The sequence below is a fragment of the Bombina bombina genome, chromosome 1 (assembly GCF_027579735.1).
Source record: "Bombina bombina isolate aBomBom1 chromosome 1, aBomBom1.pri, whole genome shotgun sequence".
In the NCBI taxonomy this organism is placed as follows: Eukaryota; Metazoa; Chordata; class Amphibia; order Anura; family Bombinatoridae; genus Bombina; species Bombina bombina.
The window spans coordinates 1,156,328,795-1,156,355,425 of NC_069499.1; the positions used below are offsets into that span (position 1 = coordinate 1,156,328,795).

Here is a 26,631-nt window from a genome sequence, read left to right on the forward strand (position 1 = left end):
ACTTACTTCACCACCTCCATGGGAGGCAAAGTTTGTAAAACTGAATTGTGGGTGTGGTGAGGGGTGTATTTATAGGCATTTTGAGGTTTGGGAAACTTTGCCCCTCCTGGTCGGAATGTATATCCCATACGTCACTAGCTCATGGACTCTTGCTAATTACATGAAAGAAATGGAAGTGCAGAACACTGTTAAATCCAGCACAACCATTGGCTGCACACTCTAGTGACCTATTTATAACTGACCCTAATTGGCCACAGCAGAGAAGGTAACACAAGTTACAACATGGCAGCTCCCAGTGTTTTATAGACACTAAAACTTATACATATGTATGAGACCAGAGGACTCCCAGAAAATCATCTCAGCTGATAGATTGTTACCAGACACCCAGAAGCACCAGTTCCGAGTTTCTGAATGGGAATATTAGGTAATTCATCTCTGTATCAGGCAATGACCTGATAAAGGCTGACCATTTGGCAAAAAATTGTCTGATGTCAGAATCATTATCTAAATTAGTGTCCCTTTGTTCTAGCAAGCATTGTTTTTTCAAGCAGTTCTTGATCTCTGGAATAGATGGAGCTACTCTTAATTTCCAATTTTTAAGAATAAATTGTCCTCTTTGCCTGTAATTACTTTCTGAAATTGTGAGCTTTTCACTTCCTGTTAGAAATGGAAGTGCAAAACACTGTTAAATCCAGCACAACCATTGGCTGCACACTCTAGTGACCTATTTATAAATGACCCTAATTGGCCACAGCAGAGAAGGTAACACAAGTTACAACATGGCAGCTCCCAGTGTTTTATAGACACTAAAACTTTACACTTATTTTGTCACTTTTTAAACAACTAACGAAACTTTAAAAAATACAGCTACATGTTAGTCATGGACTAATCTTTTCTTCGAATGCCTCATTCTATCTAGCATTTATTTAGTGTTTAATGTCCCTTTAAGTATAATATTTTAATTCCCCAACAAGATTTTACTGCATCTAGTAGCTTGGACCACAATCAGTAAGTAGAATGTTCATTCTATGTCTCCATATTTAAACAATATTTAGCTTGGAGATTTATTATGTAATGAATATTGTGTTGAGCCCGACTGTTTTTGCAGCTGACAAGTTCCAAGTTAAGCTAGTGGATATTACAATAATTTAAGTGATTCAATCTAAAAACAAAAATATATGCTTTCCTGATAAATTAATTTCCATCATGGTGGTGAAAGTCCATGACCTTTGGGAATTCAACTCATGGCCACCAAGAGGAAGCAAAGACACCCAACATTATACAAGCTTTTATCCCTCTCATCTCTCTGATGTATAGCCAAAAAAGGAGAAAATTTGAACTCTGTGAGTTCACAGTAGAAAAGGACAAAGCTGGATAAATGAGATGCATACAAAAACTGCTGCCAATAGGAAAAAATTAATAGGGTGGGTCTTGTAGACTCTGACCACCATGAAAGAAATTAATTTATCATGGAAGCATACATTTTGTTTTATTTCATAAGGTGGTGAGAGTCTACAAGCCATTACCTAATTGATTTAATACCCAATCTGTGGAGTCCACAATTAAATAGGTGAGAAAAATCTAAGGCAGGCACCCGTTTACCAGCCACTAAGATTGTAGTACTCTCCCAAAAAAGTATCCCAAAAGAAGAGAGTAAAGAAGAAAGTTGCTGCACTGCAATCTACATAACAGAAGCCATCAAAGATGAACTAGCCAGTAGAATGGACAATAACATTTCTAGTAGATATGTCCTGCTTTTAATAAAACCATACTTAAATACCAGGAAGCTAAAGAAACAACTGTAATCCTCTGACTCATATGTTGACAAATTTTTAAATCCTATGTAGGATGAGAATACATTTAAAATGCCCATTAAAATAGGACAAGGAAAGTAAACTACAATAAATACAAATACAAGATTAATAAATAAGATGAGTAACGAATTCATAATTGCAAAGCTGAGGAAAAAACGTATGGAGGAATAGGCCTATGCAGTCGCGATATTCTAACTTCTGCTTTTTGCGTGCATCGGTTTTGTGCTAGTACGAAAACCTTTTTACTTGTAATAAGTTATAATGCACGAGCGGTAGCGCTAAATACCAATCCACTTGTAATCTAGCCCTAATAGCGAACTAAGTCATAGATTCACAAACTAGTAAAAAAAAAAACTTTGAAGGAGAAACCCTTTAAAGCCATGTGAATCACATCAATAAAGGTATTTACCCCATACCTTCACAAACTAGGGAAAAAAAAACTTTGAAGGAGAAACCCTTCCTCAAGATGAAGCAATGAAAAACTGAATAAATCTAACTCACAAAAATTCACTCTTAGGATGTAAATGCAGAAGATTACAGGATTTAGTTAAAGTCAAAATTCAAGTGATTTCCAATATTGATAAGGAAACTAGAGGATCCCATCTGAAAATCAAAATATGCCACACCAGAGACGAGAAGAAAGAAGATTTCACAAGTACCAAAATATTAAACAGAAACCTCGCCTCCTGAGGACATCAACTCCTTGCGCTTTCCTCAAATCCCAGACTGTACCCCAACATGAAAAACTGGCATCAGTAGAAAATGTTGTCCAAAAAGACAAAAATATGCCTCCAAAAGACTGGAGTGGAGAATAATCCACTAGGACAGAAACTGTTTAAAGGAGTAATCCAAAAGGATTGCTAAGAAAACAAATTGTAATTTCTGCACAAAGGAATTAGCAAGCCACATTGATAAGGCTGGATTAGAATGTGCAAAGAGACATCAGATGACAAAACCATCTCAGAAATAAAACTCAAAACTAAAATGAAAAAACTTCCTGAAAATTGATTCTCACACCATGTCTGCAAAGAGCAACAGAAAACTGTTGAATAAAAAACAGCTAAGGAAAAAAATAATCATGAACCAAGAAATATCTTGAGTCAACAAAGAAGATTCGAGAAAATATGCAAAATTCTTGAAGCTACAGGAAGTTTCAAATAAGAACAAGCAGAAAGGTTTGTCTAGAAAAAACAAAACAAAATTTATGCTTACCTGAAAAACGTCTTTCTTTCCGTATATGGAGAGTCCACAACGTCATTCAATTACTATTGGGAATATCACTCCTGGCTAGCAGGAGGAGGCAAAGAGCACCACAGCAAAGTTGTTAAACGTCACTCCCCTACCCATAATCCCCAGTCATTCGAACAAAGGGAAATGGAAAAAGGAATAACACAAAGGTGAGGAGGTGCCTGAATTTTAGTCAATAACAAAACTGTCTAAATTAGGGGAGGGGTCGTGGACTCTCCATATCTGGAAATAAATTTATCAGGTAAGCATAAATTTTGTTTTCATTCCTAAGATATGGAGAGTCCACAACGTCATTCAATTACTAGTGGGAATCAATACCCAAGCTAGAGGACACAGAATGAATAGGGAGGGAGAACAAGACAGGCAGACCTAAACAGAAGGCACAACCGCTTGAAGAACCTTTATTCCAAAAAGAGGCCTTAGCCGAGACAAAAGTATCAAATTTGGAAAATTTGGAAAAAGAATGCTAAGAAGAGCAAGTTGCAGCCTTGCAAATCTATTCCACAGAAGCTTCATTTTTTAAAGCCCAAAAAGAGGAGACAGCCCTAGTGGAATGAGCCATAATTCTCTCAGGAGGCTGCTAACCAGCAGTCTCATAAGCAAAATGAAACCGTTTCGACTCCGGAAAACAGCACGGTTAGGAAGCAGAAGAATCAGAGTGACCACACCCAGTCACGTGATGCCCCATAAACTGGGACGAACCCAGAAGAGGACAAACCTTCAGAGCTTTGAAGATCGTTCGAAGTTCCAAAATGTTGATCGAGAGAAGAGATTCCTCTCAAGTCTACCGACACTGTGCAATCCTGGACCCCAAACGGCTCCCCATCCTGAGAGACTTGCGTCTGTAGTCGCAATCTCCCAGGATGGTCTCAAGAAAGATGTCCCTTGGTAAAGGTGATCTGGACAGAGCCACCAAGAGAGCGATTCTCTTGATCAGTTGTCCAGAGAAATCTGTTGAGACAGATCTGAGTGGTCGCCATTCCATTGTCTCAGCATGCACAGTTGAAGAGGTCTGAGGTGGAACCTGGCGAATGGAATGATATCTATGCTGGACTGCATGAGCCCGATTACCTCCATACACCGGGCCACAGATGGCCTTGAGGTGGTCTGGAGGGAAAGACAATAGGAAGTAATTTTGCCACGTCTCTGGTCTGTAAGGAATATCCTCATGGATATGGAATCTATTATCGTGCCCAGGAATTCCACCCTGGTACTCTGGAATGGTCTTCTGCCAGCCGGCAGGACGGAGCCTGGACCAGGATGTCGTCCAAGTATGGTGCTACTGCAATACCTCTGGACCTCGCCCCTGCGAGCAGAGCCCCCAGAACCTTCTTAAAGACTCTTGGAGAAGTAGCTAGGCCGAAAAGGAAGAGCCACAAACTGGAAGTGCTGATCTAGAAAGGCGAATCTTAAGAACTTGAAGTGATCCTTGTGTATTGGCACAATACAAGTCTATCGTAGTCATGAACTGTCCCGCTTGAACTAAGGGCAGAATAGACCTTATCGTCTCCATCTTGAACGATGGGACCGACAGAAACTTGTTTAGACACTTTAGGTCTAGAATCGCGCAAAACGTACCCTCCTTCTTTGGGACCACAAAACGCGAGTAGTACCCTAGACCTCTCTCTGATGAAAATTAGGACCTTATCCTGAGCTAGGAAGGCACCCTTGCCCCCAGTAACCGTGGATATGATAGAGTCCAGACCCGGACCAAAAAAAGAATCTTCCCCTTAAATGGAAGGGAAAGCAATCTAGATTTTTAAGTCATGTCTGCAGACCAAGCCAGAGAGCCCTACGGGCTAGAACAGAAAAACCTGATGCTTTTGTATTCAGGCGAATAATCTACATGTTTACATCACAGATGAAAGAATCAGCTACCCTCAAGGCCTTAATTCTTTCCTGGATCTCGATGAGGGGAGTTTCCACCTCGATCATCTCCGATAGCGAGTTGCACCAATAGGTAGCGGCTTCAGCTACTGCAGCAAACTCCTTTGCCGGCTGAAACAAGTACCCCGTGTGCTGAAACATTTTCCTTAATAGAGTTTCTAACTTCTTATCCATGGGCTCCTTAAATGACAAACTATCCTCAAGCAGGATAGTGGTGCGTTTAGCAAGGGTGGAGATAGCTCCATCCACCTTAGGTACAGACCCCCACAACTCTAATTGAGAGTCTGGAACGGGGAACTCTTTTTTAAACTAAGAAGGGGAAAAAGAAGGTCCAAGTCTCTCCCATTCATTCTAAATAATATTTGCCATCTTTACCGGAACCGGAATAGTCTGTGGTACCACACTGTCCTCATAAACATTGTGAAGTTTAGGAATAGAAGGTTCCTCAGGTAATTTAGGTTCAGGAACCTCCAACGTAGCCAATACTTCTTTTAACAGAAAGCATAAGTGCTCAATCCTAAATCTAAAATCTGGTTCCTCCTAAGCCGGAAGTTTAGAGGCAGCAGATTCCGACCCAGAAAGAGCCTCCTCTGAACTATCAGAGATGTCTTCATCAGCGGATAATCTAGTATCAGATAAATCCAACAAATTGGTACATGACCCCTGGGAAGTATAGCAATATTTAACCTTTTGCTTGCGCTTAGCAGGGCAAGGTAAAGCACTGACGGCCGCAGACACTGCCATTTGTAACTGTTCAGAAAAGTCTGGTGGTAAAAGGGCCCGTCCCGAAGGAGGATTAGCAGTGCAATGGGAGGCTGCATGTGTAGTAGGAGATGATTGCAGGGAACGCACCTCACGGGACGGAGATCCCTCAGAGGTGGATGGCTCAGTGGTACTAAACATCTTAGTCTTTTTAGATATAACTACCTTATCGAGGCATGTGGAACATAAGTGAGCAGGCGGGTATACCGTAGCCTCCTCAGAATAAAAACAGGTTTAGCTTTAGGAAAAGTGGGAGTACCCTCTAACGCATCAGAGTCCTCTATAGCTTGCACCTTTAAGATGGACACTAGAACAAGATAAATGGCACCTTTATACCCCCAATGGCCCGGGACACTCACCACCTCCTATGACCCAGGCCCCACAGAAAAACTGCTTCTTCTTCAGTAAACCGCACGGTCAGGAAAGAGGAAGTCAATGAACCACACCCGGTCACATGGAGTGCCATGCAGGACCGCCCCTGCTCCAAGAGAGAAACCCACCAAATAACAGTCCGTGCAGTTATCTCAAAAACGAAAGTAAAATCTAAATGTTCCACACCTGCCTGAGCCTCATCTCACACATATCGCAGCATAAAACAAAATAAAGCAAGTTATGTATAAATCCCCTCTGTTCAATAACCTCCTTCCGAAGATATTAACCCTTGATTCATACAGATAAAGGAGTCACACAGTGATCCTGTATTCTTTACATTATCATATGAGATAAAATGAAACCATGTTACCGGAATAACTGCCGTGGAACAGATACACAGCCTCTCAAGTTTGACAGTCTTGTAGCATTGCACCTGACATGGACTTGAGAGACAGAAGCAGGCAGTAAAACTCGTCAGCTCTGATTGCTTAGGAGCTGTTAATATGAGTCTGGATGGTTTCGCAGAAAGACTCTCCCTGCGTCTCCAGACCCTAAAATTTGTCAATGGTCTCACTGAGAGGCTGACACGACTACTTAAAACTCCAGTCCCATACCGAAGAGTACTACCCTCCATAAGAGACTACTCCGAAACTTCCGACACTTCTCTGCTAACCTCCTGTGACGAAAGGCAAAGAATGACTGGTGGATGAGGGGAGTGGGGGAGGCATTTAAGCCTTTGGCTGGGGTGTCTTTGCCGCCTCCTGGTGGCCAGGTTCTGTATTCCCACAAGGAATGAAGCCGTGGACTCTCCTCATATTAAGATGGAAAAAGACTACTCACTGTAGGAAAGCCAATCCAGTGCTCTTCAGGCAACAGGAGAGGATTCTTGAGAGGAGCACAATGATACCCAACAGGAGGAGTCTAAGGAACAGCTCTCTGCAACACCTGGGGCAGGCTTGTGACTAAATTCAATAGGGAAGTATAGTGTCATTGCCCAGTACTCCATACCACCCTTCGTCTATGGTCAGCTGTCTGAGGGGGACAACAGGTCTCACATAGGTCTGAAAACCCCTATCAATGTATAATCTGGAGCACCTACATTTTTCACCTACTCTTGGAAAGGTAAATTTTAGACTGGGATATCAGAGAGGTGAGATGGTTTGAAAGCTTGTATAATGTCGAGAGTCTTTGCCTCCTCCTGGTGGTTGAATTCCCACAGGTAATCGCTTGTTAACTCTCACCAACTTGTGAAAGAAAATGGCATATTAGTTGTGAAAAATGAGCGTTCCTGGGCTGAGAAAAGAAAATGTTCGGTTTTATTCTAGTGGGTTCACAGTCCACTAATAGAGTTGTGGAATCCCTGATTGCCGCTGATGTCACCAAGCCTTGGAAACTCGGAAGTGCTGGAAATGAGAAGAGGGCTTAAGGGAGTTGGACAGAGGGGTTGGTGTTCAAACCACTCAATCTCAGCTTACCTATGACCTAGATTCATAGAAAGCTTTCAATGGTAATTTAATGGTCTTTCAAATGCTGTGTGTATTGGGGGTTTAAGTATAAGCACTTTAAAATAAACAAAACTGCACACTTTTTTAGCACAACATATAAATACCCCTTCAAACAGGCCATAAAACATGCCTAGACCCCCAGTTTTAAAGCCCCACTTAAAAATAAAACCCCTATACACGTTTTAATAGCCACTGTGGTAACAGTGATCACCTTTTGGAACCCCTATTTGCAGATCAAAGTTACATAACTATACCGAAAGGCGCTTATTTTTTTTTGTTTATTATTTCTATAAAGATCAGGGGGGGGGGGGGAACAGACTACGGTTTATAACCTTGTTTGCGACCTACAGTAGGGCCTAAATATAAGCAGCATTTAAAAACTGCAAAATAGCTCAGCACAGGGGTGGAAATGACTTAGCAGTTAAAGGGTTAAACACACTGCATTGCAAAAAATGTACATACAAAATAAAGATCTTACAACATTTAAAAACATGATTTTGGTAGCACAATTTATTTTGCAGTTCAAGGATATAACACTCAAGGCCTTGAATATTGTTTATCTTACATATGTTGGAGTGAGTTAGAGAAAGATATAAAATGAACCCTTGCACTAATCAATCACTATGAAGCTTGCTGCAGTGCTAAAAAACAGAATTTATGCTTACCTGATAAATTTCTTTCTCCAACGGTGTGTCTGGTCCACGGCGTCATCCTTACTTGTGGGAATATTCTCTTCCCCAACAGGAAATGGCAAAGAGAGCACAGCAAAAGCTGCCCATATAGCCCCCCCTCTGGCTCCGCCCCCCCAGTCATTCGACCGACGGTTAGGAGAAAAAGGAGAAACTATAGGGTGCCGTGGTGACTGTAGTGTATAGAGAAAGAAATTTTTCAAACCTGATTAAAAAAAAACATCCTTTGGAAGGAAACCAGGTTTAGTACGCAAAACAACCTTATCTGAATGGAACACCAGATAGGGCGGATTACACTGCAAAGCAGATAACTCAGAAACTCTTCTAGCAGAAGAAATAGCAACCAAAAACAGAACTTTCCAAGATAACATCTTGATATCTATGGAATGTAGAGGTTCAAACGGAACCCCTTGAAGAACTGAAAGAACTAAATTCAGACTCCAGGGAGGAGTCAAAGGCCTGTAAACAGGCTTGATCCTGACCAAAGCCTGAACAAAAGCTTGAACATCAGGCACAGCTGCCAGTCGTTTGTGTAAGAAGACAGATAAAGCAGAAATCTGTCCCTTTAGAGAACTGGCTGATAATCCCTTATCCAAACCTTCTTGGAGAAAGGAAAGGATCCTAGGAATTTTGATCTTACTCCATGAGAATCCCTTGGATTCACACCAACAGATATATCTTTTCCATATTTTATGGTAAATTTTTCTAGTTACAGGTTTTCTGGCTTGTACCAGAGTATCTATTACAGAATCCGAAAACCCGCGCTTAGATAAAATCAAGCGTTCAATTTCCAAGCCGTCAGCTGGAGGGAAACTAGATTTGGATGTTCGAATGGACCTTGTACTAGAAGATCCTGTCTCAAAGGTAGCTTCCATGGTGGAGCCGATGACATATTCACCAGGTCTGCATACCAAGTCCTGCGTGGCCACGCAGGAGCTATCAGAATCACTGAGGCCTTCTCCTGTTTGATCCTGGCTACGAGCCTGGGAAGGAGAGGAAACGGTGGAAACACATAAGCTAGGTTGAACGACCAAGGCGCCACTAATGCATCCACTAGAGTCGCCTTGGGATCCCTGGATCTGGACCCGTAGCAAGGAACCTTGATGTTCTGACGAGACGCCATCAGATCCATGTCTGGAATGCCCCATAATTGAGTTAACTGGGCAAAGACCTCCGGGTGGAGTTCCCACTCCCCCGGATGGAAAGTTTGACGACTCAAATAATCCGCCTCCGAGTTGTCTACTCCTGGGATGTGAATTGCAGATAGATGACAGGAGTGATCCTCCGCCCATTTGATGATCTTGGATACCTCTCTCATCGCCAAGGAACTCTTTGTTCCTCCCTGATGGTTGATGTAAGCTATAGTCGTCATGTTGTCCGACTGAAATCTTATGAATCCGGCCTTCGCTAGTTGAGGTCAAGCCCGGAGCGCATTGAATATCGCTCTCAGTTCCAGGATGTTTATCGGGAGAAGAGACTCTTCCCGAGACCATAGACCCTGAGCTTTCAGGGAGTCCCAGACCGCGCCCCAGCCTAATAGACTGGCGTCGGTCGTGACAATGACCCACTCTGGTCTGCGGAAACTCATTCCCTGAGACAGGTGATCCTGAGTCAACCACCAACGGAGTGAGTCTCTGGTTAACTGGTCTACTTGAATCTGGGGAGAAAAGTCTGCATAATCCCCATTCCACTGTCTGAGCATGCACAGTTGCAATGGTCTAAGATGAATTCGAGCAAAAGGAACCACGTCCATTGCTGCATCCATTAGACCTATTACTTCCATGCACTGAGCTATGGAAGGCTGAGGAATAGATTGAAGAACTTGACAAGCCTTTAGAAGCTTTAATTTTCTGACCTCTGTCAGAAAAATCTTCATTTCTACAGAATCTATTATTGTTCCCAGAAAGGGAACTCTTGTAGACGGGGACAGGAACTCTTTTCCACGTTCACCTTCCATCCGTGAGACCTGAGAAAAGCTAATACAATGTCTGTATGAGCCCTTGATCTGGAAAGGGACGACGCTTGGATTAGAATGTCGTCTAGGTAAGGTGCCACTGCAATGCCCCTCGGTCTTAGAACCGCTAGAAGGGACCCTAGCACCTTTGTGAAGATTCTGGGAGCAGTGGCTAAACCGAACGGAAGAGCCACGAACTGGTAATGTTTGTCCAGAAAGGCGAAACTTAGGAACTGATGATGATCTTTGTGGATAGGAATATGTAGGTACGCATCCTTTAAATCCACGGTAGTCATATATTGACCCTCCTGGATTGTAGGTAAAATTGTTCGAATGGTTTCCATTTTGAACGATGGAACTTTGAGAAATTTGTTTAAAATTTTTAAATCCAGAATTGGTCTGAAGGTTCCCTCTTTTTTGGGAACTACAAACAGGTTTGAGTAAAACCCCTGACCTTGTTCCACTGTTGGAACTGCGTGCATCACTCCCATCTTTAATATATCTCCTACGCAATGTAAGAATGCCTGTCTCTTTATCTGGTCTGAAGATAAGCGAGACATGTGGAACCTTCCCCTTGGAGGAAGTTCCTTGAATTCTAGAAGGTAACCCTGAGAGACTATTTCTAGTGCCCAGGGATCCAGAACATCTCTTGCCCAAGCCTGAGCAAAGAGAGAAAGTCTGCACCCTACTAGATCCGGTCCCGGATCGGGGGCTACCCCTTCATGCTGTCTTGGTAGCAGCAGCAGGCTTCTTAGCCTGTTTACCCTTGTTCCAGCCTTGCATTGGTTTCCAAGCTGGCTTAGCCTGGGAAGCGTTACCCTCTTGTCAAGAGGCTGCAGAGTTAGGAGACGGTCCGTTCCTGAAGTTACGAAAGGAACGATAATTGGATTTATTCTTAGGCTTAAAAGGCCTATCCTGTGGGAGTGCATAGCCCTTTCCCCCAGTGATGTCTGAAATAATCTCCTTCAATTCTGGCCCAAAAAGGGTCTTACCTTTGAAAGGAATATTAAGCAATTTTGTCTTGGAAGACACATCCGCCGACCAAGACTTTAGCCAGAGCGCTCTGCACGCCACAATTGCAAAACCTGAATTTTTCGCCGCTAACCTCGCCAATTGCAAAGCGGCATCTAAAATAAAGGAATTAGCTAACTTAAGTGCGTGAATTCTGTCCATGACTTCCTCATATGGAGTCTCCTTATTGAGCGACTTTTCTAGTTCTTCGAACCAAAAACACGCCGCCGTAGTGACAGGAATAATGCACGAAATTGGTTGGAGGAGGAAACCTTGCTGAACAAAAATCTTTTTAAGCAAACCCTCCAATTTTTTATCCATAGGATCTTTGAAAGCACAATTGTCCTCAATGGGAATAGTCGTGCGTTTGGCTAGCGTAGAAACTGCCCCCTCAACCTTAGGGACTGTTTGCCATGCGTCCTTCCTTGGGTCGACAATGGGGAACATTTTCTTAAATATAGGAGGTGGGACAAAAGGTATGCCTGGTTTCTCCCATTCCTTAGTCACTATGTCCGCCACCCTTTTAGGTATCGGAAAGGCATCAGGGTGCACAGGGACCTCTAGGAATTTGTCCATTTTGCACAATTTTTCTGGAATGACCAAAGAGTCACAATCATCCAGAGTAGTTAGTACCTCCTTAAGTAGGGCACGGAGATGCTAACTTAAATTTAAACGTCACAACATCAGGTTCTGACTGTTTAGAAACTTTTCCTGAATCAGAAATTTCTCCCTCCGACAAACCCTCCCTCACTGCCAATTCTGACTGGTGTGAGGGTATGACAGATAAATTATCGTCAGCGCACTCTTGCTCTTCCACTGTATTTAAAACTGAGCAATCACGCTTTCTTTGAAATGCTGGCATTTTTGATAAAATATTAGCTATAGAATTATCCATTACTGCCGTTAATTGTTGCATAGTAACAAGCATTGGCACGCTAGATGTACTAGGTGTCGCCTGCGCGGGCATAACTGGTATTGACACAGAAGGAGAGGATGGTGAACTACCCCCACTACCTTCATTTGAGGAATCATCTTGGGCAACCTTATTAAATGTGACAGTACTGTCCTTACTTTGTTTGGACGCCATGGCACAATTCTCACATACATTTAAAGGGGGGACCACCTTGGCCTCCATACATACAGAACATGTTCTATCTGAAGGTACAGACATGTTAGACAGGCTTATACAGGTTATTAATGCAATAAAACCGTTTTTAAACAAAACCGTTACTGTCTCTTTAAATGTTAAACAGAGCACACTTTATTTCTGAATGTGTGAAAAACTATGAAGGAAATATCCGATCCTTACCAAATTAGCACCCTAGTGTCTTAATGCTTTGAAAGTATTGCACACCAATTTTCAAGTTTGTAACCCCTTAAATGAGCAAACCGGAGCTATTTTATTAAATTAACAATTTTAAACCCACTACAGTCCCAGCCACAGCGTTTGCTGCGGCTTCACCTGTCCTTGGGGGTTATTCGCCACAGAAATAAGCCTTCCAGAAACGTTTTTAATGGCCACCGGACCCTCTCACATGAAGCTGCATGCACTGCATCCAGAAGAAACTGCGCAATTAAGGCGCGAAAACAGAATTTATGCTTACCTGATAAATTACTTTCTCCAACGGTGTGTCCGGTCCACAGCGTCATCCTTACTTGTGGGATATTCTCTTCCCCAACAGGAAATGGCAAAGAGTCCCAGCAAAGCTGGCCATATAGTCCCTCCTAGGACCTCCTAGGAGAAACCATATGGTACCGTGGTGACTGTAGTTAGAGAAAATAATTAATCAGACCTGATTAAAAAACCAGGGCGGGCCGTGGACCGGACACACCGTTGGAGAAAGTAATTTATCAGGTAAGCATAAATTCTGTTTTCTCCAACATTGGTGTGTCCGGTCCACGGCGTCATCCTTACTTGTGGGAACCAATACCAAAGCTTTAAGACACGGATGAAGGGAGGGAGCAAATCAGGTTACCTAAACGGAAGGCACCACAGCTTGCAAAACCTTTCTCCCAAAAATAGCCTCCGAAGAAGCAAAAGTATCAAATTTGTAAAATTTGGCAAAAGTGTGCAGTGAAGACCAAGTCGCTGCCTTACATATCTGGTCAATAGAAGCCTCGTTCTTGAAGGCCCATGTGGAAGCCACAGCCCTAGTGGAGTGAGCTGTGATTCTTTCAGGAGGCTGCCGTCCGGCAGTCTCATAAGCCAATCGGATGATGCTTTTAAGCCAAAAGGAAAGAGAGGTAGAAGTCGCTTTTTGACCTCTCCTTTTACCAGAATAAACAACAAACAAGGAAGATGTTTGTCTGAAATCTTTTGTAGCCTCTAAATAGAATTTTAGAGCACGGACTACGTCCAAATTGTGTAACAAACGTTCCTTCTTTGAAACTGGATTCGGACACAAAGAAGGTACAACTATCTCCTGGTTAATATTTTTGTTAGAAACAACCTTAGGAAGAAAACCAGACTTAGTACGCAAAACCACCTTATCTGCATGGAACACCAGATAGGGCGGAGAACACTGCAAAGCAGATAACTCGGAAACTCTTCTAGCAGAAGAAATTGCAACCAAAAACAAAACTTTCCAAGATAGTAACTTAATATCTATGGAATGTAAAGGTTCAAACGGAACCCCTTGAAGAACTAAAAGAACTAGATTTAGACTCCAGGGAGGAGTCAAAGGTCTGTAAACAGGCTTGATCCTAACCAGAGCCTGAACAAATGCTTGAACATCTGGCACAGCTGCCAGTCTTTTGTGTAGTAAGACAGCTAAAGCAGAGATCTGTCCCTTTAGAGAACTTGCAGATAATCCTTTCTCCAAACCTTCTTGTAGAAAGGAGAGAATCTTAGGAATTTTTATGTTATTCCATGGGAATCCTTTGGATTCACACCAACAGATATATCTTTTCCATATTTTATGGTAAATCTTTCTAGTTACCGGTTTTCTGGCCTGAACCAGAGTATCTATCACAGAATCTGAAAACCCACGCTTCGATAGAATCAAGCGTTCAATCTCCAAGCCGTCAGCTGGAGGGAGACCAGATTTGGATGTTCGAATGGACCCTGAACAAGAAGGTCCTGTCTCAAAGGTAGCTTCCATGGTGGAGCCGATGACATATTCACCAGGTCTGCATACCAAGTCCTGCGTGGCCACGCAGGAGCTATCAAGATCACCGAGGCCCTCTCCTGATTGATCCTGGCTACCAGCCTGGGAATGAGAGGAAACAGTGGAAATACATAAGCTAGGTTGAAGGTCCAAGGTGCTACTAGTGCATCTACTAGAGTCGCCTTGGGATCCCTGGATCTGGACCCGTAGCAAGGAACCTTGAAGTTCTGACGAGACGCCATCAGATCCATGTCTGGAATGCCCCATAATTGAGTTATTTGGGCAAAGATCTCCGGATGGAGTTCCCACTCCCCCGGATGGAATGTCTGACGACTCAGAAAATCCGCCTCCCAGTTTTCCACACCTGGGATGTGGATCGCAGACAGGTGGCAGGAGTGATCCTCCGCCCATTGAATTATTTTGGTCACTTCTTTCATCGCCAGGGAACTCCTTGTTCCCCCCTGATGATTGATATACGCAACGGTCGTCATGTTGTCTGATTGGAACCTTATGAATCTGGCCTTTGCTAGCTGAGGCCAAGCCCTGAGAGCATTGAATATCGCTCTCAGTTCCAGAATGTTTATCGGGAGAAGAGACTCTTCCCGAGACCATAGACCCTGAGTTTTCAGGGATTCCCAGACCGCGCCCCAGCCCACTAGACTGGCGTCAGTCGTGACAATGACCCACTCTGGTCTGCGGAAGCTCATTCCCTGGGACAGATGGTCCAGGGTCAGCCACCAACGGAGTGAATCTCTGGTTTTCTTATCTACTTGAATCATTGGAGACAAGTCTGTATAGTCCCCATTCCACTGTTTGAGCATGCACAGTTGTAATGGTCTTAGATGAATTCGTGCAAAAGGAACTATGTCCATTGCTGCAACCATCAACCCTACTACTTCCATGCACTGCGCTATGGAAGGACGAGGAACAGAATGAAGCACTTGACAAGAGCTTAGAAGTTTTGATTTTCTGACCTCTGTCAGAAAAATCCTCATTTCTAAGAAATCTATTATTGTTCCCAAGAAGGGAACTCTTGTCGACGGAGACAGAGAACTTTTTTTCTATGTTCACCTTCCATCCGTGTGATCTGAGAAAGGCTAGAACGATGTCTGTATGAGCCTTTGCTTTTGACAGGGACGACGCTTGTATTAGAATGTCGTCCAAGTAAGGTACTACTGCAATGCCCCTCGGTCTTAGAACCGCTAGAAGGGACCCTAGCACCTTTGTGAAAATCCTTGGAGCAGTGGCTAACCCGAATGGGAGGGCCACAAACTGGTAATGCTTGTCCAGAAAAGCGAACCTTAGGAACTGATGATGTTCTTTGTGGATAGGAATATGTAGGTACGCATCCTTTAGATCCACGGTAGTCATAAATTGACTTTCCTGGATAGTGGGTAGAATCGTTCGAATGGTTTCCATCTTGAACGATGGTACCCTGAGAAATTTGTTTAGGATCTTCAAATCCAAAATTGGTCTGAAAGTTCCCTCTTTTTTGGGAACTACGAACAGATTGGAATAAAATCCCATTCCTTGTTCCTTTATTGGAACTGGGTGTATCACTCCCATCTTTAACAGGTCTTCTACACAATGTAAGAATGCCTGTCTCTTTATTTGGTTTGAGGCTAAGTGAGACATGTGGAACCTTCCCCTTGGGGGTAGTTCCTTGAATTCCAGGAGATAACCTTGAGAAACTATTTCTAGCGCCCAGGGATCCTGAACATCTCTTGCCCAAGCCTGAGCAAAGAGAGAGAGTCTGCCCCCCACTAGATCCGGTCCCGGATCGGGGGCTACTCCTTCATGCTGTTTTGTTAGCAGTGGCAGGCTTCTTGGCCTGCTTACCCTTGTTCCAGCCTTGCATCGGTTTCCAGGCTGGTTTGGGTTGTGAGGCATTACCCTCTTGCTTAGAGGATGCAGAATTAGAGGCCGGTCCGTTCCTGAAATTGCGAAAGGAACGAAAATTAGACTTATTTTTAGCCTTGAAAGACCTATCTTGTGGGAGGGCGTGGCCCTTTCCCCCAGTGATGTCAGAAATAATCTCTTTCAATTCTGGTCCAAATAGAGTTTTACCTTTGAAAGGGATGTTAAGCAATTTTGTCTTGGATGACACATCCGCTGACCAAGACTTTAGCCAAAGAGCTCTGCGCGCCATGATAGCAAACCCTGAATTTTTCGCCGCTAATCTAGCTAATTGCAAAGCAGCATCTAAAATAAAAGAGTTAAACAATTTAAGTGCGTGAACTCTGTCCATAACCTCCTCATATGGAGTCTCTCTAATGAGCGACTTTTCTAGTTCCTCGAACCAGAACCACGCTGCTGTAGTGACAGGAACAATGCATGAAATTGGTTGTAGAAGGTAACCTTGCTGTACAAAACTCTTTTTAAGCAAACCTTCCAATTTTTTATCCATAGGATCTTTGAAAGCACAACTATCTTCGATAGGAATAGTAGTGCGTTTGTTTAGAGTAGAAACTGCCCCCTCGACCTTAGGGACTGTCTGCCATAAGTCCTTTCTGGGGTCGACCATAGGAAATAATTTCTTAAATATAGGGGGGGGGGGGGGGAAACAAAAGGTATGCCGGGCTTTTCCCACTCCTTATTTACTATGTCCGCCACCCGCTTGGGTATAGGAAAAGCGTCGGGGTGCACCGGAACCTCTAGGAACTTGTCCATCTTGCATAATTTCTCTGGAATGACCAAGTTGTCACAATCATCCAGAGTAGATAACACCTCCTTAAGCAGTGCGCAGAGATGTTCTAATTTAAATTTAAATGTCACAACATCAGGTTCAGCTTGTTGAGAAATTTTTCCTGAATCTGAAATTTCTCCATCTGACAAAACCTTCCTCATGGCCCCTTCAGATTGGTGTGAGGGTATGACAGAACAATTATCACCAGCGCCCTCCTGCTCTTCAGTGTTTAAAACAGAGCAATCGCGCTTTCTCTGATAAGTAGGCATTTTGGATAAAATATTTGCTATGGAGTTATCCATTACAGCCGTTAATTGTTGCATGGTAATAAGCATTGGCGCACTAGATGTACTAGGGGCCTCCTGCGTGGGCAAAACTGGTGTAGACACAGTAGGAGATGATGTAGTATCATGTTTACTCCTCTCATCTGAGGAATCATCTTGGGCAATTTCATTATCTGTGGCAGTACTGTCCTTACTTTGTTTGGACGCTATGGCACAATTATCACATAAATTTAAATGGGGAGACACATTGGCTTTCATACATATAGAACATAGCTTATCTGAAGGTACAGACATGTTAAACAGGCTTAAACTTGTCAACAAAGCACAAAAAACGTTTTAAAACAAAACCGTTACTGTCTCTTTAAATTTTAAACAGAAAACACTTTATTACTGAATATGTGAAAAAGTATGAAGGAATTGTTCAAAAATTATCACCACCGTGTCTTAAAGCATTAATAGTATTGCACACCAAATTTCAGAGCTTTAACCCTTAAAATAACAGAACCAGAGCCGTTTATAAATTTAACCCCTATACAGTCCCAGCTATAGTCTTTGCTGAGACCCAACCAAGCCCAGAGGGGAATACGATACCAATTGACGCCTTCTAGAAGCTTTTCCAGCAATTTTTAGATCCTCACACATGCATCTGCATGCCCTGCTCTCAAAAAACAACTGCGCAGTAATGGCGCGAAAATGAGGCTCAGTCTACAACTAGGAAGGCCCCCTGACTGGAAAAGGTGTCTAACACAGTGCCTGCCGTTTAATAAACGTTCCCCAAGTTTATAAATGCAAATTGTCAGCATAAATATGAATAAAATGCCCAAATAAAGCAATCGATTTAGCCCATAAAAATGTCTACCAGTTTTTTAGCCCATAATAAGCCCTTTATTCTGTTTGTTTGACTAAGAAAATGGCTTACCGGTCCCCATGAGGGGAAATGACAGCCTTCCAGCATTACATCGTCTTGTTAGAAATATGGCTAGTCATACCTTAAGCAGAAAAGTCTGCTAACTGCTTCCCCCAACTGAAGTTACTTCATCTCAACAGTCCTATGTGGAAACAGCAATCGATTTTAGTTACTGTCTGCTAAAATCTTCTTCCTCTCACAAACAGAAATCTTCATCCTTTTCTGTTTCAGAGTAAATAGTACATACCAGCACTATTTTAAAATAACAAACACTTGATAGAAGAATAAAAACTACATTTAAACATCAAAAAAACCTCTTAACCATCTCCGTGGAGATGTTGCCTGTGCAACGGCAAAGAGAATGACTGGGGTGGGCGGAGCCTAGGAGGGACTATATGGCCAGCTTTGCAGGGACTCTTTGCCATTTCCTGTTGGGGAAGAGAATATCCCACAAGTAAGGATGACGCCGTGGACCGGACACACCAATGTTGGAGAAAATGAGGCTCTGCCTACGAGAGTGAAAGGCCCTTCCTGACTGGAATAGGTGTCTAAACGACTGCCTGGCGCTTAAAAACTTTACCAAAGTATTTTCAACACTTAAAACAACATATAAATATCGAATAAATCAATCGATTTAGCCCTCAATAGTGTCAACCAGTATATAGCCCATTAATAAGCCTTCATTCTGTTACGAGTCTAAGAAAATGGCTTACCGATCCCAAAGAGGGAAAATGACAGTCTTCTAGCATTACTAAGTCTTGTTAGAAAATGGACTAGTCATACCTTGAGCAGAAAAGTCTGCAAACTGTTCCCCCCAACTGAAGTTCTCTGGGCTCAACAGTCCTGCCTGGGAACAGCAATTGATTTTAGTTAATGCTGCTAAAATCATACTCCTCTTTTAAACAGAACTCTTCACCCTTTCCTGTTTTAGAGTAAACAGTACAAACCGGCACTATTTTAAAATAACAAACTCTTGATAGAAGAATAAAAAACTACAACTAACACCACATACTCTTCACCATCTCCGTGGAGATGCTACTTGTTCAGAGCGGCAAAGAGAATGACTGGGGGGCGGAGCCAGAGGGGGGCTATATGGGCAGCTTTTGCTGTGCTCTCTTTGCCATTTCCTGTTGGGGAAGAGAATATTCCAACAAGTAAGGATGACGCCGTGGACCGGACACACCAATGTTGGAGAAATCATTTTGCACTCCAGTCTATCAAAAGGCAGTGGTGAAATTAAATTATACAGAAAAACAGGAAATTTAATCAATGAAGTATATTGCAAAGATTTTTTTATTGAAAATTACATTGAGTTTATATTGAGTCCCTTTATTACTTTTTTTTTTTTAATAATTTTATTTATTTCCAACAGTGAGTACAGTTACACAATATAGGTTTTGTTCCACCTCACAGGGTGGTAAAGTGCATTTAGAAAGCAGGAAGATACATCAGTAAGGATATTTGGAACATTTGATAATACCAATACGTTTATACCTCTCAGAGCAATGTTATAATCGAAAATAACAAATATTGAACACAACTTGTGTACTCACTATTGGGGTTTTATAGTTATAACTATTACTAAACTAACCAAAACAAACAACACTAAGCACCTACATAACCTAAAATAAACTAAGATAAATAAAGATAAAGATAAATAAATGTGTGGGGCAGGATAAACATTACACTGTTTTTTTTTTTTGTTTTTTTTTGTTTTTTTTCCTTTGCTGTTATTTTTTTGCATGTTCAAACATGCACTGTGATATTGGAAAGAGTATGTTGGGTCTATTACATTTGCTGGATCTGTCAATGTTTAAAGTGACGGACATAACGTACTAGGTAGGTATAAGAGCGCAATAGAAGGGGAGAGTGTGGCCAAACACACAGGAGTGGGCACAGGATATAAAAAGGTTGTGTCAACCAGGAGTTTGATATTAATGTTTTTTATTTACTATCAATATGAAAGTGAAATGAACAAAAGGGGGGTGACTAGCCCTGATGATATGTAATTAACATGGATGTTATAAATGAGTTCTGACCTATTACTGTTAACCAGGGAGCCTTTAAAACAAGATTATCCTACCTCCCGTGATAACAAAGTTGTGCTCTAGTATGGCACCAGATTAAGTAGTAAACAATAGATTATGCAGCGGTATAATAAAAGACTGGGTACTATATGGCTGGAGTTTGCGCAGTGCCCTAAACGCTAGTGGAGAAGGTGAACCGCAGATTGACTTTCTGCGTGATGCATTTACCCCCTCAAGAGGATGGCAGTAAAATCCCCACATTGTTTACAAGTTGCAGGAATTATAATACTTAACATTTGCTTAAAATAAAACACAAATAAAAAACTAACTATACTATAAAAATAACACAAAACAGAGTAAAGCAGCACGTGGCTGAATGTCCAGTTAGATATTCTGGCTCCAATCACTATAAATATAATCAATATTATGCAGAATAGCATGCAGCTCCCCATAGGGTCAAGTACATGTCTATATACTATTGGTAAATATAATGATATAAAACTTTAACCCCTTAATGACCGGACCATTTTTCAATTTTCTTACCCTTAATGACAATGGCTATTTTTAAATTTCTGCAGTGTTTGTGTTTAGCTGTAATTTTCCTCTTACTCATTTACTGTACCCACACATATTATATACCGTTTTTCTCGCCATTAAATGGACTTTCTAAATATACCATTATTTCCATCATATCTTATAATTTACTGTAAAAAAAAAAATACAAAATATGAGGAAAAAATGGAAAAAACACACTTTTTCTAACTTTGACCCCCAAAATCTGTTACACATCTACAACCACCAAAAAACACCCATGCTAAATAGTTTCTAAATTTTGTCCTGAGTTTAGAAATACCCAATGTTTACATGTTCTTTTTTTTTTTGCAAGTTATAGGGCCATAAATACAAGTAGCACTTTGCTATTTCCAAACCACTTTTTTTTTAAATTAGCGCTAGTTACATTGGGACACTGATATCTTTCAGGAATCCCTGAATATCCCTTGACATGTATATATATATTTTTTTAGTAGACATCCCAAAGTATTGATCTAGGCCCATTTTGGTATATTTCATGCCACCATTTCACCGCCAAATACAATCAAATAAAAAACTGTTAAATTTTTCACAATTTTAGGTTTCTCACTGAAATTATTTACAAACAGCTTGTGTAATTATGGCAAAAATGGTTGTAAATGTTTCTCTGGGATCCCCTTTGTTCAGAAATAGCAGACATATATGGCTTTGGCGTTGCTTTTTGGTAATAATAAGGCCGTTAAATGCTGCTGCGCACCACACTTGTAATATGCCCAGCAGTTAAGGGGTTAATTAGGTAGCTTGTAGGGTTAATTTTTAGCTTTAGTGAAGAGATCAGCCTCCCACCTGACACATCCCACCCCCTGATCCCCCCCTGACCTCCCTCAAACAGCTCTCTTCCCTCCCCCACCTCACAATTGTCACCGCCATCTTAAGTACTGGCAGAAAGTCTGCCAGTACTGAAATAAAAATCATTTTTTATTTTTTTTTATTTATTTTTTCATACTGTCTGCAGTCTGCATCCCCCCTTACCCCACAACCTCCCTGATCCCCCCATACATCTTTCTAACCCTCCCCCTCTACCTATTTGCCGCCATCTTGGGTACTGGCAGCTGTCTGCCAGTACCCAATTTGCCCCCAAAAATAGTTTTTTTTTTACTTTTTAGATGAAAAATATGTTTTCTGTAGTGTAGCTGGGCCCCCCTTAATAATCTACATCCCCCCCCCCCTCCCAGATCCCTTACTATTCAAAGAAGATCCCCAGGAATCTGCATTAATTATATATTTTTTTTCTATTTCTTCCGGTCATAGCCCCAGCTCCCCCCCCGCCGCAACCGCCGATATTGCAGGAACTACTCAAGACTGATACCGATCGGGAGCATATACTTAACGGTCCTCCCAGAAGCTGCTCCCACCCACCAACGAATGTGAGATCACTATAGTCCGATGCAGGGAGGGCCACAGAGTGGCCCTTTCTGCATTGGTGGGTAAAAACATAATTTATGTAAGAACTTACCTGATAAATTCATTTCTTTCATATTAACAAGAGTCCATGAGCTAGTGACGTATGGGATATACATTCCTACCAGGAGGGGCAAAGTTTCCCAAACCTTAAAATGCCTATAAATACACCCCTCACCACACCCACAAATCAGTTTAACGAATAGCCAAGAAGTGGGGTGATAAGAAAAAAAGTGCGAAGCATATAAAATAAGGAATTGGAATAATTGTGCTTTATACAAAAAAATCATAACCACCACAAAAAAGGGTGGGCCTCATGGACTCTTGTTAATATGAAAGAAATGAATTTATCAGGTAAGTTCTTACATAAATTATGTTTTCTTTCATGTAATTAACAAGAGTCCATGAGCTAGTGACGTATGGGATAATGACTACCCAAGATGTGGATCTTTCCACACAAGAGTCACTAGAGAGGGAGGGATAAAATAAAGACAGCCAATTCCTGCTGAAAATAATCCACACCCAAAATAAAGTTTAACAAAAAACATAAGCAGAAGATTCAAACTGAAACCGCTGCCTGAAGAACTTTTCTACCAAAAACTGCTTCAGAAGAAGAAAATACATCAAAATGGTAGAATTTAGTAAAAGTATGCAAAGAGGACCAAGTTGCTGCTTTGCAGATCTGGTCAACCGAAGCTTCATTCCTAAACGCCCAGGAAGTAGATACTGACCTAGTAGAATGAGCTGTAATTCTCTGAGGCGGAATTTTACCCGACTCAACATAGGCAAGATGAATTAAAGATTTCAACCAAGATGCCAAAGAAATGGCAGAAGCTTTCTGGCCTTTCCTAGAACCGGAAAAGATAACAAATAGACTAGAAGTCTTACAGAAAGATTTTGTAGCTTCAACATAATATTTCAAAGCTCTAACAACATCCAAAGAATGCAACGATTTCTCCTTAGAATTCTTAGGATTAGGACATAATGAAGGAACCACAATTTCTCTACTAATGTTGTTGGAATTCACAACTTTAGGTAAAAATTCAAAAGAAGTTCGCAACACCGCCTTATCCTGATGAAGAATCAGAAAAGGAGACTCACAAGAAAGAGCAGATAATTCAGAAACTCTTCTGGCAGAAGAGATGGCCAAAAGAAACAAAACTTTCCAAGAAAGTAATTTAATATCCAATGAATGCATAGGTTCAAATGGAGGAGCTTGAAGAGCCCCCAGAACCAAATTCAAACTCCAAGGAGGAGAAATTGACTTAATGACAGGCTTTATACGAACCAAAGCTTGTACAAAACAATGAATATCAGGAAGAATAGCAATCTTTCTGTGAAAAAGAACAGAAAGAGCAGAGATTTGACCTTTCAAGGAACTTGCGGACAAACCCTTATCTAAACCATCCTGAAGAAATTGTAATATTCTCGGTATTCTAAAAGAATGCCAAGAAAAAAGATGAGAAAGACACCAAGAAATATAAGTCTTCCAGACTCTATAATATATCTCTCTGGATACAGATTTACGAGCCTGTAACATAGTATAAATCACAGAGTCAGAGAAACCTCTTTGACCAAGAATCAAGCGTTCAATCTCCATACCTTTAAATTTAAGGATTTCAGATCCTGATGGAAAAAAGGACCTTGAGACAAAAGGTCTGGTCTTAACGGAAGAGTCCACGGTTGGCAAGAGGCCATCCGGACAAGATCCGCATACCAAAACCTGTGAGGCCATGCCGGAGCTACCAGCAGAACAAATGAGCATTCCTTCAGAATCTTGGAGATTACTCTTGGAAGAAGAACTAGAGGCGGAAAGATATAGGCAGGATGATACTTCCAAGGAAGTGAAAATGCATCCACTGCCTCCGCCTGAGGATCCCGGGATCTGGACAGATACCTGGGAAGTTTCTTGTTTAGATGAGAAGCCATCAGATCTATTTCTGGAAGTTCCCACATTTGAACAATCTGAAGAAATACCTCTGGGTGAAGAGACCATTCGCCCGGATGCAACGTTTGGCGACTGAGATAATCCGCTTTCCAATTGTCCATACCTGGGATATAAACCGCAGAGATTAGACAGGAGCTGGATTCCGCCCAAACCAAAATTCGAGATACTTCTTTCATAGCCAGAGGACTGTGAGTCCCTCCTTGATGATTGATGTATGCCACAGTTGTGACATTGTCTTATCTGAAAACAATGAACAACTCTCTCTTCAGAAGAGGCCAAGACTGAAGAGCTCTGAAAATTGCACGGAGTTCCAAATTGATCGGAAATCTCACCTCCTGAGATTCCCAAACCCCTTGTGCGGTCAGATACCCCCACACAGCTCCCCAACCTGTAAGACTTGTATCTGTTGAGATTATAGTCCAGGTCGGAAGAACAAAGAAGCCCCCTGAACTGAACGATGGTGATCTGTCCACCATGTCAGAGAGTGTCGTAAAATCGGTTTAAAGATATTAATTGAGATATCTTTGAGTAATCCCTGCACCATTTGTTCAGCATACAGAGCTGAAGAGGTCGCATGTGAAAACGAGCAAAGGAGATCGCATCTGATGCGGCAGTCCTAAGACCCAACATTTCCATGCATAAGGCTACCAAAGGGAATGATTGTGACTGAAGGTTTTGACAAGCTGATATCAATGTTAAACTTCTCTTGTCTGACAAGGACAGAGTCATAGACACTGAATTTATCTAGAAACCTAAAAAGGTTACCCTTGTCTGAGGAATCAATGAACTGATTGGTAAATTGATCCTCCAACCATGAACTTGAAGAAACAACACAAGTCGATTCGTATGAGATTCTTCGAAAATGAGAAGACTGAGCAAGTACCAAGATATCGTCCAAATAAGGAAATACCAAAACCCTATTCTCTGATTACAGAAAGAAGGGCACCGAGAACCTTTGAAAAAAAATTCTTGGAACTGAGGCTAGGCCAAACAGTAGAGCCACAAAACTGGTAATGCTTGTCTAAAAAGAGAATCTCAGACACTAAAAGTGATCTGGATGAATCGGAATATGCAGATACACATCCTGTAAATCTATTGTAGACATATAATGCCCTTGCTAAACAAAAGGCAGGATAGTCCTATAGTAACCATCTTGAATGTTGGTATCCTAACATAACGATTCAATAATGATAGATCCAGAACTGGTCTGAAGGAATTGACCTTCTTTGGTACAATGAAGAGATAAAATAAAACCCCAGCCCCTGTTCCAGAACTGGAACTGGCATAAATACTCCAGCCAACTCTAGATCTGAAACACATTTCAGAAATGCTGAGCCTTGCTGTGTCGACTGGGACACGGGAAAGAAAAGAATCTCTTAGCCGGAGGCCTTAACTTGAAGCCAATTCTGTACCTTTCTGAAACAATGTTTCTGAAACCAGAGATTAAGAACGGAATTGATCCAAATTTCTTTGAAGAAAACGTAATCTGCCCCATACCAGCTGAGCTGGAATAAGGGCCGCACCTTCATAGGTACTTAGGAGCTGGCTATAGGTTTCTATAAGGCTTGGATATATTCCAAACTGGAAATAGTTTCCAAACTGATACCGCTCCTGAGGATGAAGGATCAGGCTTTTGTTCCTTGTTGTGAGGAAAGGAACGAAATGATTATTTACCCTGGAAAGAAAGGGAAAGCAAAGTTGACTTAGAAGACATGTCAGCATTCCAAGTTTAATCCATAAAGCTTTTCTAGCTAAAATAGCTAGAGACATATACCTGACATCAACTCTAATGATATCAAAAGATGGTATCACCAATAAAATTATTAGCATGTTATAGAATAATAATAATGCTATAAAATTATGATCTGTTACTTGTTGCGCTAAAGCTTCTAACCAAAAAGTTGAAGCTGCAGCAACATCCGCTAAAAATATAGCAGGTCTAAGAAGATTACCTGAACATAAGTAAGCTTTTCTTAGAAAGGATTCAATTTTCCTATCTAAAGGATCCTTAAATGAAGTACTATCTGCCGTAGGAATAGTAGTACATTAGCAGGAGTAGAGACAGCCCCATAACCTTAGGGATTTTTGTCCCAAAAAACTCTAATCTGTCAGATGGCACAGGATATAATTTGCTTAAACGTCTAGAAGGAGTAAATAAATTACCCAAATTATTCCATTCCCTGGAAATTACTTCAGAAATAGCATCAGGGAGATAAAATACTTCTGGAATAACTACAGGAGATTTAAAAACCTTATTTAAACGTTTACATTTAGTATCAAGAGGACCAGAATCCTCTATTTCTAATGCAAATAACACTTCTTTAAGTAAAGAACGAATAAATTCCATCTTGAACAAATACAAAGATTTATCAGCATCAACCTCTGAGACAGAAACCTCTGAACCAGAAGAACCATTATCAGTATCAGAATGATGATGT

At 41.5% G+C, this 26,631-nt stretch overlaps 1 protein-coding gene across 1 annotated transcript in view; it reads right to left on the bottom strand.

Annotated features, from left to right (window-relative positions):
- BRCA1 (BRCA1 DNA repair associated) overlaps positions 1 to 26,631 on the bottom strand; it is a 1,073,265-nt gene that overhangs the window by 81,398 nt on the left and 965,236 nt on the right. The gene's annotated exons all lie outside the window — the stretch shown is intronic.